A 17,491-nucleotide genomic window follows, 5' to 3' on the forward strand; every position below is an offset into this window, starting at 1 on the left:
ACGCTATACCAATGAATTGAACACATCTCCAGAAAGAGTATGGAATGGCCTTTCAGACTGTGAAATTTCAAGATGGTATTATGCAAGATGGTATTATGGCTGCAGTTATTAAAAAACATTTTTTTAAATATTGGTCTATTACAACAATTAGCGTTGCTTTTTTGTGCTATTATTTAATGATTTCATTATCCTTGTCTTATTCCTAAGTATCAGATGTTTATGTCTCATACTGTTAAACATTTATATTTTCATTTACTTGCTGAGTGATGAACTAATAAAATATTTCCTGTATTTCCGAAATAAATTGCTGCTGTCACTATTTAATGCCACTAGATGTCACTGTTCATGGATATCAGCAATGTGTTGTTATAGTAGACCAATATTTCAAAAATAACATTTCAATAACCATAGCCATAATACCATCTTGAAATTTCACAGTCTGAAAGCCCATTCCATACTCTTTCTGGAGATGTGTTCACTTCATTGGTATAGCTTGTCATACCTCTGTAATGGGGAGATACAATATTATCCAAATTGATTGTTTTTCAGTTTTGTGTTACAATACTTCCAACAAAAAAGCAATATAGACACCTCTTCATTACTTTTTCAAAGACAGCTTAAACACTTCTGTAGAGAGACATAACCATTTGCCAAACATTTTGTTTACAAATTGTGTAATGGGGCACCGAATGTGGGGGTGTGAAAGAAATCTGCAATTTTTCTTCTGATTTCACAAGATTGAAACACAGTCAGTGTCAACACATACGACTTAGGAATGAATATGTGGAATCTATAGGTAGCAATCATTATTCACAGAAAATTTGAAGTCTTAAGCTTGAACACTTTTTGAGATAATGACATCTGAACTTTGCTGCAGATTTAGATGAGGGCGCCAATGTGCCAAAAATCAGAAGGGGGGTACCATGTTCAAAAATGTTTTTCTCTGGATGTATTAGGTATACCGATCTAATATTTTGGCTAAGTTAGTTTAAATGGTTACTCTTTAGATGGTAAAAGTTTGAAGCAAATCTGAGATGGTCAAGCAGAAATTTTCTCTAAAATCCGTTGAATTGAGGTGGAATGACCCAGCACCCCATGTCTGTCTGTTTGGATGGGAGGGGTTAATACACCAGCCCTTTATTTACAAACATACCAGCATCTACCATTTACAACATTTACCATCTTGAGTAAAATGCACTACTTGCTTACGTTTCTCCATTCACACATTAAAATCAAGTAATCATTACTTCAGTTATGGAGGCATTCTGGGAAATGCAATGAGGCACATTGTTCTTCTCTCTCTGAATGTACATGTCTTTTTTATGATTAAATGAATGTGTCCATTTCAAATACAGATTTTGCTCTGGTAATTTCCTTTCGATTCAAATTCAGCAGATTTAATTACAGTGTGGGAGAAGAGTGGGGAAGAAAGAATTAACATTCTTAACAAAGTAAGTTGTTTTTGCTCTTGTTTCTGATCGTATCAACACATTTTAAACTCCTGAGACTGAACAAGTCCATCCAGTTCTCTAGCATCGGACTGTTAAGGACATGGATTCCAGACAAGCACGCAAATGAAGCTTAAAATATAGCGTAAGTTATTTCATTCATGTATAAATATATGTTTTCTTTGGATGGTTTATGTATTGTGTTGTACCAGGACAAATTACTTGAGAGGACCATCAGTTTGAGAGTATGGCAGAGTGCAACTGGTGATGCTTAAAATATAGAAAATGAATCAAAATAATGTACAGTACTTTCTACCTCTGTTTCTGGGACAGGGGTCATGTGTGATGAATGTTTGAAATGTACTGTACATCTTAGTATAATTGAGCATCTTATTCAACTTTACACTATAATCTCATTTCTAGATTTAATTATCTCAATCCAAGACATCTTGTGAAGTAAGTGTAAGTGAAATTATCTTGCTGCATGGACACATAATTTCACTTGTTTTGAGTATCTTTACCTCAGATTTAGTGTTTTTAGACACCCCCTTTTTTACAGTGCACTTCTGCAGGCTGTAAAGCTGGCAGGTATTCATTGTGTAGTATCTGCGTGTTGATACTTGTTTGTGTTTGTTTGATGAAAGTTGTTTGGACAGGGTGATAAAAAACAGAGAGGAACAGCAACAGAGAGCAAAGTATGAAGAAACTAGATGTTGCAGGCACATCTCAGGAAGAGAACTATGTTGACTGCGAAGGTTTAGCATTATGGTCTGATGTCTGATAGGGAGACAGAGAGAGAGAGAGAGAGAGAGAGAGAGAGGCCCAAGAGCAAGAGGAAAGAAGAACAATCTCTCCATATTCAGGTATTTTATCCTGAAACACATCAACACTACTGTCCTCTTCCCAGCTAATTGGTCAGTCAGCTGGTATGAAAAGATATGTGTGAGATTCAAGTTTGATGCAGGCCACAGTCTAGTACTTTCTCTACAACTATGCACAAGTATAGCTTGATCTAATGAAACCATGATCAGATATCTTACAGATATTTTGGAAATAATAACCATAAATCCTCTGACCTCTCCCATCCTGGGGCTTGGTGAAAGTAATGTCCCCATGGGGGAAGTGAAGTAACATGCTTATAAGTTAAGCTTTGGCTATGTCATCGGAGTGGAGGTCAAACAAAGAGTTTTTGTGTGGGGGGTACTAATATGTCTACATTATTGTGTATTGTTGCATATGTATTAACTATATCTGTGATTGCATTGGGGAGTGATACTCGGTGTTGACAACATATCTACTCAGAACAGGGTCATCCACATTTTCTCTCATTGTATAAGACAAAACACGCACACAAGAGCAATGGACTATGACGTATCACATGTCTGTCAGTATTTTTCCGTGACCTAGAATAACCATAACTAGAAGTTGGTTGAGGAGGTGCGAAGGTTTAGCATTATGGTCTGATGTCTGATAGGGAGACAGAGAGAGAGAGAGAGAGAGAGAGAGAGAGAGAGAGAGAGAGAGAGAGGCCCAAGAGCAAGAGGAAAGAAGAACAATCTCTCCATATTCAGGTATTTTATCCTGAAACACATCAACACTACTGTCCTCTTCCCAGCTAATTGGTCAGTCAGCTGGTATGAAAAGATATGTGTGAGATTCAAGTTTGATGCAGGCCACAGTCTAGTACTTTCTCTACAACTATGCACAAGTATAGCTTGATCTAATGAAACCATGATCAGATATCTTACAGATATTTTGGAAATAATAACCATAAATCCTCTGACCTCTCCCATCCTGGGGCTTGGTGAAAGTAATGTCCCCATGGGGGAAGTGAAGTAACATGCTTATAAGTTAAGCTTTGGCTATGTCATCGGAGTGGAGGTCAAACAAAGAGTTTTTGTGTGGGGGGTACTAATATGTCTACATTATTGTGTATTGTTGCATATGTATTAACTATATCTGTGATTGCATTGGGGAGTGATACTCGGTGTTGACAACATATCTACTCAGAACAGGGTCATCCACATTTTCTCTCATTGTATAAGACAAAACACGCACACAAGAGCAATGGACTATGACGTATCACATGTCTGTCAGTATTTTTCCGTGACCTAGAATAACCATAACTAGAAGTTGGTTGAGGAGGTCAAAGTTTAAAATCTAAATTTAATGAGATATCTTGAAATAATTCCAACTCTGATCTTAAGACACCTTAGCCAGACAATGCTTAATACACTTACTGTACAAGAAAGAGCTATAAGTGTCACACTACAAACAATACTAACTAGACTAATAGCCTGGGTGCCAGCCAAACGTAGAGGTTGGGAAGTTCAGTCTGGCATTGCTCCACTGAGGTGCAACCATGCTTGAACCAAAGCTGTTTGGACCAATCAAATTGTCAGGGCTGGCTTTATACAATGATGGACAAGATGATCAAAAGTATCTTAATCAACCACTTCACCAAAGAGTGCTTGGGTTGATTTTGTTTACAACAGAAATGCTGCTCTGATTGGTTGTAGGTCCTAATGAGTGAAAAGGCATTTTGTTTCGGTTTCGGTTTAAACACGCCCCAATATCACAGCCTAATACAGCAGCATCAGACTCAAATTCTAGCTAGAATTTTTAGTATGACAATGTTAGGCTACCAACTTAATGTACTTTGGTCAGATATGAGTTCTTGCATTCATTTAGCTTGTGCACTTACTGTATATCAGGCTACCAACTTAATATTGAATGACATTTGGTTAGATATCAGTTTTTGCATTCATTTAGCTGATGCACTCATCCAGACCAACTTGCGGCCCTCCTGCCATGCAATCAATCTGCACAATTCTGATGTGCCTATGATAAACATCTTGACAATCGTCATTGTTATTGTAGTTTGTAAACAAACCTTGTAACTTGTCATGCACATTTACATATGTTTCATCAGTTCAGGTCTCCCACTGCTGCTGGGATGAGTGACTCTCAGGAGAGAGAGGAGGCTGCAGGTCACCGCGGGGCATTTAGACCAGAGTCTGCCGTTAACGCATGTGTGTCTATGGAGAACATCAAGGACCTGGATGATCCTTTCTCACCAACACATTATGATGGATGGTGAGTGGAAAAAAGCATCAGCCAAATGTAATGTAATGTGAAAAAAAACAACAACAAAAAAACAAGATCTCCTGAGTGTTTAAATTCCGCACAAATATACACACCAGAGGTTATGCACTATGCCTGTGTGATCATGAAGAATGATTTCCAGGACGAGATACGGTACATTGCATGTGTCCCCCAATCTCCACAGGCCAAACGTGCCTCCATCTCCAATGCCCAGCTGTGTGTCTCTGAGGAGCCAGGAGTCCATGCCTCTGTCCCTTTACTTCAGCAATGAACCATGTCATGATCTGAAGTGAGCTTTCATGTGTGGTGTCATCTGTACACACACACACACACACACACACACACACACACACACACACACACACACACACACACACACTGACTACCAGCCGTTAATTTTTGTTCTTCTCTAGAGGACATTTCTAAATCCCCAACACCATGAATACTACTGCTCACTCCTTTTGATCTGTAGAGAGAACATTCAAGGCTTCATATGGGGATATCATTTAATATGGGGATGGGTTTTAGGGAACGTCCTCTTTTTCTTCCTGGAAAATTGCGTCCATTTGACCAATGACATTTCAAGAAAGGAAGTTCCCAAAACCCCACCTCCATAAATGTGTTATCAAATAAAAGTTCTTGAATGTCCTCTGTAGAGAACAAAAGGAGTTAGCTCAGTAGAATGCATGGTCTACGAGATATTCAAGTTTACAAATGTCCCCCAGAGAGGACAAATGCACCTCTGGTAGTCAGGAGGATAACTGATAATGTCTTCAAAACATCTTTTCAAAACAGAATATCAGCTATGGAGTGTTTTCTGAAATGAAAAACCCTGTTCTGTTTCATGTCCCTAAACTACACAGGGCAGACATGTCCAGACCTCCATCTCCAGTGCCCAGATGTGTGTCTCTGAAGAGAGAGGAGTCCATGCCTCTGTCCCTCTACTTCAGTGATGAACCAGCAGACCATGACCTGAAGTGAGATTTGAGGTTCAGGGGTGAAATTGGGCTCAGCTTCTAGGGTGACCAGACATCCCCAGTTTCAGGGGACAGTTCCCGTCTTCGGTTGCCTGCCCCCAGCAAAATACAGAAAAACAAAAAAATGTCCCTGTTTTTTTTTTTTTTTTGTTCCAAATGAAACTTGTTTGTGTATTTCAATCAGATTGATAGGCAAACTGAAAATGTCCTAATTTTTTTCCACATTTTTGCGATTATGTCCCCGGATTTGGTCTTGGACATCTGGTCACCTTATCAGCTTCAGCACATTTCACTGCATCTGGTGCTGAGTCCCTGCACATATTTATGACGAGGCAGTCATTGCACGATTCTTAATAGTGGGTGGTGGTAGCATTGTGGTTAAGGAGCTGGACTAGCATGCAGTAGCCAGAAGAGTTGTGGACAATGTGGGTTCAATAACTAGCTTCCATCGTTATGCCACTGAGAAAGGCACTTAAGACTGATTTGGCCTGCTCCTTCTCCTAGAACTTTCCAACTCTGGAACATCTGGGCAGTACCATCATGCTCACAGGATTGTGTCACTAGACCTTTTCATTTTTCCGCCATATTGGATTTTATTGAAAGTGAAATTAAACGTTAAACTGTCACAAATTATGTATATACTGTAAGTATATGAATGTAAAAAAAAACAGCAGTTTATAGCTTACAAATGCTTAACCAATGCTTTATAGTGTGTAGTTATTATAAAGTGTCACCAAAAAGGTCAAAAATCTAGCAAAACTCTAGCACAGGTGCATGTGCACAAGGCCTAAGACTGTGACCTGTGGTCAGATGTCACAGGTTCTTGTGTCTCTGCTGTGAGCAAACACAGTGTCACAATTCTTTGCCATACAGTATTTCTTTTAGACCAAAACCATGCTGCTTTAAGTGATCCTACCGTATTTCCTAACTTGGCCGCAGCTTATAGATTGATTTTGCAATATTTCATCAGCTATGAGGTTAATATATGGGGGCAGTTATGATATGGTTTTGTTTCTTGTAACTTGTATAATTCATTGCCCTGTGGCTTATACACAATGCGGCTAATACGCAGAAATTACTCAGCGTTTCCTGACTGATTTCTTTTGTGTCTGTAGTGAGCTAGGGGCTGATCTGACCAAGGATCAGTCCATGTGTGGAGTGTGTGAGCAGGTACTGAGGGATCCAGTCATCACCACCTGTGGACACAGTTTCTGCAGGCAGTGCATCAGCAACTACTGGAAGCAGCCTGGACTACCAGGAGACCAAGCCTGTCCCCAGTGTGAAAATACTTGCAGAATCCAACCTCCTCTACAGCCTCCTCTGGACAAGCACACAGATATGAGCACACAAGATCAACACAGAAGCTTGATCAAAAGCAGAAAACACCCACACACTCAGCATAAACTAAGCAGAAAGAATAAACTAGGTGCATATAGGCTATATTTTGGCTTAAAAACATGTATCTGTTTTTCTGAGAATCAATGTTAATAAGCATTTCAAATTACATATTACTTTTAGGGATGTTTGTAAGGGCACTAAGTGGTACAACTTATTTATTTATTTTCTTTGTTGACTTCTCATTTTAAATAGATGAGGACCTGAAGAGAGTTATACAGAATCACAAAGCCAGTCTGAAGAGGAGATTTGAGAACATATCTGAAGGCATCATCAAACCAGGGGCTGAGATACTCCTCAGTAAGATCTACACAGACCTCTACATCACAGCAGGAGATAGTGAAGGGGTGAATACGAAGCATGAGGTTTGGCAGATAGAGTCAGCATCCAGAGTACAAACAACAGAAGACACACCGATCAACTGCAATGACATCTTCAAGCCCTTACCTGGACAGAAGAGGCACATCAGAACTGTGATGACCAAAGGTGTCGCTGGCATTGGAAAAACAGTCTCAGTACAGAAATTCATTCTTGACTGGACAGATGGGGTAGCCAATCAGGATGTAGATTTTATGTTTCCCTTTTCTTTCCGTGAACTGAATTTGGTCAGGGGTGGTCAGTATAGTCTTCACAGGCTCCTGCTGGACTTCCACCCTGAACTGAAGGAGCTGCATGATGAAGGATACAAACAGTGTCAGGTTGCGTTCATCTTTGATGGTTTGGACGAGAGCCGGTTGACTCTGGATCTGGAACAGAACAGTAAGTTGTCTGATGTAAAACAAATATCATCAGTGGATCTTCTGATAACAAGCCTCATTCAGGGAACTCTGCTTCCCTCTGCACTCATCTGGATAACATCACGACCAGCAGCAGTGAGTCAAATTCCTACTCAGTTTATTGACCAGGTCACAGAAGTACGAGGATTCAATGACCCACAGAAAGAAGAGTACTTCAGGAAGAGAATCAAAAATCAGAATCAGGCTAACAGAATCATCTCACACATTAAAGCATCCAGGAGTTTTCACATCATGTGCCACATTCCAATCTTCTGTTGGATTGCAGCCACTGTACTTCAGCAGATGCTGGAACAGGACAACACCCAGGAAATACCCACTACTCTGACTGAGATGTTCATATACACTTCCTACTAATCCAGACTACTCGAAAGAATCAGAAATATCAAGAAAGCCACGAAACAGATACAAAGAGGCTCTTGGAATCACAGAACATCATACTGCTGAAGCTAGCAGAACTGTCTTTCAAGAATCTAGAGAATGGCAACCTCATGTTTTATGAGGAAGACCTGCATGAATGTGGCATTGATGTCCGAGAAGCCTCAGTGTACTCTGGCATGTGCACTGAGATCTTCAAAGAAGAATCTGTTTTTCACCAGAAGGTCTACTGCTTTGTGCATCTGAGTGTCCAGGAGTTTCTGGCAGCCCTGTATACATGTGTTTCACTCTTACATGACCAAGAACTTTGAGGCAGTGAAATCCCTTATTAGTGAAGAATGCAGAGATGAGCTCCACCCATCAATTACATCTTCTTTTCTTTCAATATTGGGATTAAAATCTCAGGACACTTTACATGTCTTACTTAAGAGTGCACTCAATAAGGCTTTGGAGAGCCAGAGCGGACATCTGGATCTTTTCCTTTGCTTCCTAATGGGCATTTGTCTGGAGAGCAATCAGACCCTTCTGAAAGGTGTACTTGACCACACACACAACACCTCAAATAGCATCAAGGAGACATGTCAGTACATTAAGCAGCTTGACAGCGAAGATCTCTCTCCAGAACGATACATCAATCTTTTCCACTGCTTGTTTGAAATGAATGATCATTCCATACACAAAGAAATTCAGAAATTCCTATCATCACCAAAGAACATCAATCAACAGCACTGGCCCACATACTTTTGATGTCAGAGGAGGTGCAGGATGAGATTGATCTGAGAAAATTCAACACATCAGATGAAGGACGCAGGAGACTGATCCCAGCTGTGAGTTGCTACAGAAAGGCACGGTGAGATTCTGATGGAGATGGATGAGCTTTTCATGTGATCATAGACTGCAAAAAAAAATCTAATATCAAGATCAATCTATTTTGTATTGTTTCAAGTGTGAAGAGACTTATTTCACGTTGTCTCACAATATCATTTTTCTAAAATTATGAAGAATTTAGATATTTTATCCTCTCAAGTCCTATCAAGTCCTATCAAGAAAGAATTCTTTGGCCACACTGGAAGAGAAATTAGCTTCAGTATGAGACTTCTTAAAAAAAGTAATTTTAAGAGAAAGCGATAAAGTCTCTAAGAGAAAGTGATAAAGGCCTGTCATCTCTCCCTAGATTTTGCGCTTTCCCATGTAGGGTTAGGGTGTCCGTGTCCCATTACTTTAGGGAGCAAGTGGAAGAGCAAAGTTCCCCTTAAAATCCACCCTAACATTATAGTGGGCTCCGATGGAGGCTTAAAACGAAGTGGAAGATGAAATGAATGAGACGGCAGACATCGTGGGAAAGCGAAACTTAACTCCGGAGAAATGGGAGGGCCAAAGTCTCTTTATAACAATATCAACTAGCTTTGTCTATCTATCAAGTTTTATTAGACACGCTGTTGTTGCAGTGCAATGAAAACCTTTTTTTATTATTATTAGGTTGCCTAATTTGATTCACTGTGTAGAAACCTTCCATTATGAGTTCTGTCATAATTTCTGTCAAACCTTGTCACAGATTTGCTGACTGTAAACTCACAGATAAGTCCTGTGAGATTGTGGCTTCAGTTCTCCAGTCACAAAACTCCCTGCTACTTCTGGACTTGAATGGCAATGACCTGGGGGATTCAGGAGTTAATCTTCTCTCTAAGGGATTGTCCAGTTCCAACTGCAAAATTCATACATTGAGGTGGGTGGGCATTGATTTCTTTATTGACACTGACTACCAGATTAGTAAGAAGAACCATGACAACATAACATACACTTGTCAGCACACTGAAAAAGTAACAAGGAAACATTTGTCCTGGCATATTTTATTGCACTGGTGTAGTCCTATTTTTGAGCCTATTTGTGAGTTTCGAAATGGATTTCTGAATTAACCAAATCTGTGTCACATTAGTTTACAATTAAACAATATGGCACGAATGAGAGTGGCATTGATAGCACATATCGTCTGTGATTTATCCAAACATCGTCGTCATATCAAATTTTACTACAATCTGTCTCTATCTCTCTCACTCTTTTCCCTTTATCTATTCATGTCTCAGGCTCTCTGATTGCCTCATCTCAGAGGAGGGTTGTATTTGTCTGGCTTTGGCTCTTACTTCAAACCCCTCCCATCTAATAGAGCTGGATCTGAGCTACAATCATCATGGGGAATCAGGACTGAAGCTGTTATCTGCTAGGTTGGAGGATCCTGACTGTAAACTGGAGATACTCAAGTATGTTCAGAAAAAAAAACCCTATGTTTCACATTTAGTCACTGTCTCCATTGTGGAGACCATATACAGTACATATATTAATACCTACTGTATGGTCTATTTTCAATGTTGTATATACCACAAGTTTTTTTTTTTTAATTTCAAAACTAGCTCTTAGAAGCAGCATCCAATCATGCAAGTGAAGTTTTTGAAGTCGCATTTTAATTGCTGCTTTACATTAAAGCATATATGTTACCTCTTTACCTCAGCATCCAATAATGCAAATTTCTAAATAGTTCCTTAAATGTGCAGTCAGCAATTGTACATAACATAAGTGAATGTCATGTGAGGATAAGATTTCAAGGAGGGAGGTGAGCAGGCAGACAGTATACACACAGTGTATATAAAATGGTATGCCAGCAGATTATAATACATGGTAATAAATGATAATAAATCACTTTACAATTCACAGGTTGCACAAACCTGTTTGTGACGTGTTGTTTTTCTTACAGAACTGACCATGCCTCTGTGAGCAGAGCACGACCACGTTTGCTGAGATGTAAGTTTCTGAGTTTTATTCAGCGTTTGTGACCATTTACAGATTTAGCATGGTATGCTTTTTGTATGGGATTGTGCACTATGTGGGTGTTAAAGCACAATGTGGGGTCCTTTGGCCAATCATTTATTACATCAGTGGCTGGTAATTGCATAATTGAGTTTAAAAAAAAAAAAAAAAAAAACTTTGAAAATATAATAACTGCAGTCAATTATCTAATGTATTGATATTAATGTATTTAGTGGATATTATAGTCACCATGGCTATATACTCTTTCGAATATAGCTTCTTAAAAACATGACCATACAAACCCTTCTATCTCTCTCTCTACTACTGTAACTAACCATGCGCCAAAGATGACGAAATTGTTCTGGTATGATAGTCTCAAGGGCCCATAACCACTCACTTGTGAGTTGTACTGAATTGCCCCAAATTCCATTTGTATGATAACTCTGACAGTCTCTGTGAGTTAGTTTCATGGAATTTCATCTATGGGTGGCCAACCAATAAATTAAAGTATGAGTACATTTAGTGACTTTACACCAATCAGCCTGTAGATGGTGGTGTTTAAATAACATAAACACACACACACACACACACACACACACACACACACACACACACACACACAGGCAACAGACACGCACACATACACACACAGATGTATGCATGTGTGTCTGTGTGTGTGTGTGTGTGTGTGTGTGAGAGAGAGAGAGAGAGAGAGAGAGAGAGAGAGAGAGAGAGAAAGAGATCTGCCACTCTTCCCACTCTGAGTCTGTGGATTCTGTGGATGTCTTGTTTGCAGATACCTGTGCGCTCACACTGGACCCAAACACAGCAGACAAAGAACTTGTTCTCTCTGAGCAGAAGACAAAGGTGACATGTGTGGGTGAGATGCAGCCGTATCCTGACCACCCTGAAAGATTTGCCTGGTGGGGTCAGGTGTTGTGTAGAGACAATCTGCCTGGACGCTGCTACTGGGAGGCTGAGTGGAGTGGACAAGAGGTTGCTATTGCTGTTGTAGCACACGGCTCGAATAAATATATAAAGTGCTGATAATAACATTAACTGGACCAATATTCAGAAGGTTAGGGTCGTCTACTGGAGGTAGTGTTGATGCAAGTAATTAGACTTGAAATAAGAGTAAGATAAATTAAGTATTTAATGAATGGAGAATGTGTTAAAGTATTGATATTGTATAAGACAATCAATCAATATAAAGTGTCAACAATAACCATAAAAGAAAGATAAAAACAAATAAGTAAATAAATAGAAAAGTGCAGTGCAATAAATATTCACAAATATCAATGTTCACAAATATCAATTCAAATCTATCTGGGTGCACCCCTATATTTATCTACAATTTGATTATTATCTATTACAATATTATAGTCATTACAAAATACACATTGAAGTTATAAAAATATTCAGAATGTTAATAAGTTAATGTTCATATAATTTCAATCAATCCAATATGTTTTCAATTATCACAATTATGTACAGTAATGTGTCTGGTTGTCAATGGTGGGGGGGGGAAGTCAAAGTCAGTCAGAGTCAGTCAAAGTCAAATTGTCCTACCACCAGGAAGGGAGGAAGGGAGGCAGGGAAGGGGGGAAGTTCAATGAGCGTTCAAGTTCGATTCTGGGAGGCTCGCCATCGACTTCGAATCTCAGTATAAAACCTGACCTGTGAATTCACATGGCCAGAAACAATCATGTATTTCAATAAATAAATAATCATGTGAATAAATAAAACAGTGGTAAAGTAAATACCATAGTGTATTGTCTTCAGTATTAGTATCATACTTAAATAGTGTCTAATAGGATAAATGTCACAAGTGCCATTTATGTTTTAATTGTAAACAGTTACGTTAGCTTATAGATTCATTACGTGACCGCAGTATGTCGCTAAGCAACCAGGTTACTACTGTGCTATAAATGGCAGTTTAAACACTGAATTATTTCATGCAGCCACGGACGGAGATAACTGCAAGCTAATAATACTGCAGCTAGCTTAGCATAGTTTCCAACGAACTCACCAGTTCGGAACTCCTTCATAAAGCTCAGTGTTGTTCAATCTTGTCTTGTAATTGCTTCGGGTATCTTTATATTTGGAAGGACACAGTACAAATCTAATAAATATATGACATCTACTAATAATGTTTAAATGAATCAGGACTCTCTTAACTGTTTTTACCGTTGTTGGTGTCTTCTTGGTGTTTCTATCTTATCTCTGTTTTATCTTCTATCGCTTTTCTTCGTTTTTCCTCTTAGTTCTATAAATACAAGGTTACAATTTATATAATGAAGCACAACTAATTAAATTACTGGCTAATTTATTCATTTAAATAGTTACCTTCTTATCTTTAACTTCCGTGCATATATCTTTTTGTGTTCGTATCGTTCGTGTCGTTTATTCATTCAATTTGTTTTGAACTTTGGTTGCCCTAGCTACCAAGCTACCGTAGTGCAGGCTGCTTTCATTGGCTAAGGCTAGCTAGGGCTTAACCCATTGTTATCTGGGCTACACTGTGGTCTATAAAAGCATTGAGAGGAAAGGGGAAGATATAGTCCATGGGCCAGATGAGATGTCGGTACCACTCAAGGTGGCAAAGGTTGCTTATACTTTTTGAAAACATACATGTCTGTAGTTAACATTTTTGTATGATAGCCCTTCTGGAGTCACAGCTAAATTAGGGTTATCAGCTGTTAAAGTTACCCTCCCCCATTGAAAAAACACATTTTGACACAGGTGCATATCTTGCTATTGGCCTTTGTTAAAGACATATTTACATATTCTATTTTATTATGTTTGGTATCATTTTGAAGGGGACAATCTGAGCTTTCATTTAAGTCCTTTTGTGAACACTTTGGACAAGTACAGCCAACCCTGGAGCTCTTCAAACTTTTAATCACACACATTTTCCTGCCATTCCGCCTAAATCATATTTTTTCTTTTAATCCTGTGGCACCAGGGAGCATCAAAGATACAAAATGCAAACATTGCAATACTGGCATGACTCTAAGGATTCAGAAAATGTATCATTTGCCAATACTATCTCATTCTGAGGTGGTGATATTCAGCCTTATATCAGGCATGGCGTTTTTCGAAGAAAACAGACCAAACAGTAAGCAGACCAAAGTCAGTAAGATTCACACTCATTTTATAAATTTTTTGAAACAATGGGAATACAGCATAATCATTTTTCATTCAATTAACAACTATGATCAACCAACAATAGATTTGACATTTGTCAGGTACTGTGAAAACATTATTGTATGCCTACAATGGTAATAATACAAACAAAATGATATGATAATAATAAAAGATTATACTACCAATAATTATAATGATAATAATACTACTAATAATATAAACAGCCTTCAGAACATCAACAGTACTAAAACAGGTAGCCTAATCATTTTCTGAATCTGACTCCCCAAGTTCAAATGAAGAGTTCTTTTCCAAAACGCTATCTCCACCATTTTTTATATTTTTTAATTTTCATGATTTTTTTTATTTTTTATTTTGTTTTCCAAGTAATTTCAGTGGAACTGTATTGGGTGATGTTTAGTTGATTTATCTTTACTCAATCAAAACAAAACAACTGCAGTTTTTATTGATATTACCTGAAATACACAATTAAATAACATGAATTATTAATGTTTTCCGAAATGGATTTATAGCATTTTGGAAAAGAGCTCTTCAATATTGGCTGTGACTCCTCAGCTTTTTGGTTGCTGCAGGTCTGCAACCTACACATGTCTGTGCAGGACAGTCCATTGGATAGGCATGTGCAACCTGGCAGTTTGCATGAACGCACACTTGCACGAGAGCAGCTCCAAAACCACCTCTGGTGCAGGTAGAGAACGCATCCAGTGAATGGCCAACTTGCCATCATTGGCCATCCATCCATGCTGTGTTGGGCTTGGCACCATTGGGGATGTTTGCAGACAGCCCCTCAAGACTGCTGCTTGGTAGTTGGCCCATTCGATGTGCAGGTAAAGACTGTCTTTACATAAAGGCAGCTGGCTTGATTCAATTACTCCCTTTTTGGCACGAAACAGCTGGTGACGCAGTTCATTATTTTTACCTGTGCTGCTATTAGCTATGTACATGCAACAGGTAAACTGCTCAATTTTCTGGAAAAGATCCTCAGTTACATTCCACGACTTTCCCAGTTGACTGGTGTCTTGGTATGAGGTGTCCTTTTTCAACATCTTCAGGGCTTTCAACTTGCCTTGACCAGCAAATGCACTGACAGTATCACAGCCCGTGAAGGCGTGTAGGCCAATTAGGCCATCACACACGCCATATCCAATTGAGAATATCAGTTTAGCAATGTCAACAAAATGAGTGCTATTCTGTATTCCACATTTCTGATAAATAGGACAGGTGATGTCTGTCTAGAATGCAAGACAAAGCACCATGACATCAGTGTCTTCAGCATTGATAATCATTGACTTTGAGCCTGCATTAGATGCATGCAATGCATGCAGTAGCAAACGCGTGTCAGCTTCCTCGTGCTTTGAGTGCAATTCTGTTACTTCCTCACACTTCTCCTTTGTCAGCTTGTAACACGTTTCTTCACAGGTGATGAACAGAATTTTGCCATGCAGCAATTGTCTGTACTGTGGATGTTTCCGTTCTTCCACCAGAAACTTGATGAGGCTGCTCTTGTTGGAAGAACTGCAAAGGAATTTCCGCCACTGTCTCACATAGTGGCCACCTACCAAGGTCCCTGTGCTGGAGAGTGGAGTCTGCACCCTTGTTTACTTGTTCAGCATCTTCGATGGAAGTTTGACGGTAGACATTGAAAACAAAATCTAGCCTCTCACTTTGTGCACCTTCTTGCAGGACTGACATCATCGCTGACTTTGCCACCTGTACAAAGGTTCTATTGTCGCCATTCATTTTTTGAATAAGTCTCATCCCATCGATGATGCAGGTAGATGGTGTTGGGATGTGTTCTGCTGGAGACACATTCTTCTCGAGTTCTCTAGCAAGAACATCCTTCATATTAACATTCAAGACTAGAAGAGGACCCAACATCTTTGACAAGATGACCACGCAACGCCTCAAAACATTCTCTGATATTAACACAAAAAGATCTCATGGAAAGAAAGGTCAAGATGTTGTTCTGAAGGCCGACAGAAACCTGTTCAGCCACATGATCCTTGTGGCTGAAAGCAGGAATGTTAATATGAAGGATGTTCTTGCTCACCCACTTGGCCCATTTCCATGGGCACTGGCCAATGCTGATGGCACTTTACGAAAAACCAACAAAGCTGCACTAGCTAGAGAACTCGAGAAGAATGTGTCTCCAGCAGAACACATCCCAACACCATCTACCTGCATCATCGATGGGATGAGACTTATTCAAAAAATGAATGGCGACAATAGAACCTTTGTACAGGTGGCAAAGTCAGTGATGATGTCAGTCCTGCAAGAAGGTGCACAAAGTGAGAGGCTAGATTTTGTTTTCGAAATCTACCGTCAAACTTCCATCGAAGATGCTGAACAAGTAAACAAGGGTGCAGACTCCACTCTCCAGCACAGAGACCTTGGTAGGTGGACACTATGTGAGACAGTGGCGGAAATTCCTTTGCAGTTCCTCCAACAAGAGCAGCCTCATCAAGTTTCTGGTGGAAGAATGGAAACATCCACAGTACAGACAATTGCTGCATGGCAAAATTCTGTTCATCACCTGTGAAGAAACTTGTTACAAGCTGACAAAGGAGAAATGTGAGGAAGTCACAGAATTGCACTCAATGCATGAGGAAGCTGACACGCGTTTGCTACTGCATGCATTGCATGCATCTAATGCAGGCTCAAAGTCAGTGATTATCTGAGTCAACTGGGAAAGTTGAGGATCTTTTCCAGAAAATTGAGCAGTTTACCTGTTGCATGTGTACATAGCTAATAGCAGCACAGGTAAAATTAATGAACTTCGTCACCAGCTGTTTCGTGCCAAAAAGGGAGTAATTGAATCAAGCCAGCTGCCTTTATGTAAAGACAGTCTTTACCTGCACATCGAATGGGCCAACTACCAAGCAGCAGTCTGGAGGGGCTGTCTGCAAACATCTCCAATGGTGCCAAGCCCAACACAGCATGGATGGATGGCCAATGATGGCAAGTTGGCCATTCACTGGATGCGTTCTCCACCTGCACCAGAGGTGGTTTTGGAGCTGCTCTTGTGCAAGTGTGTGCGTTCATGCAAACTGCCAGGTTGCACATGGACTATCCAATGGACTGTCCTGCACAGACATATAGGTTGCAGACCTGCAGCAACCAAAAAGCTGAGGAGTCACAGCCAATATTGAAGAGCTCTTTTCTAAAATGCTATAAATCCATTTCAGAAAACATTAATAATTCATGTTATTTAATTGTGTATTTCAGGTAATATCAATAAAAACTGCAGTTGTTTTGTTTTGATTGAGTAAAGATAAATCAACTAAACATAACCCAATACAGTTCCTCTGAAATTACTTGGAAAACAAAATATAAAAAAAATAATTCATGAAAATAATAATTAAAAAAAAATGGTGGATATAGCGTTTTGGAAAATAACTCTTCATTTGAACTTGGGGAGTCAGATTCA

At 39.4% G+C, this 17,491-nt stretch overlaps 1 pseudogene; it reads left to right on the forward strand.

The window, feature by feature from the left end:
• Positions 1-1,497: 1,497 nt before the first annotated feature.
• LOC134082730 (NACHT, LRR and PYD domains-containing protein 3-like) overlaps positions 1,498-17,491 on the forward strand; it is a 33,443-nt pseudogene continuing 17,449 nt past the window's right edge.

The sequence above is a fragment of the Sardina pilchardus genome, chromosome 1 (genome assembly GCF_963854185.1).
Source record: "Sardina pilchardus chromosome 1, fSarPil1.1, whole genome shotgun sequence".
NCBI lineage: Eukaryota > Metazoa > Chordata > Actinopteri > Clupeiformes > Clupeidae > Sardina > Sardina pilchardus.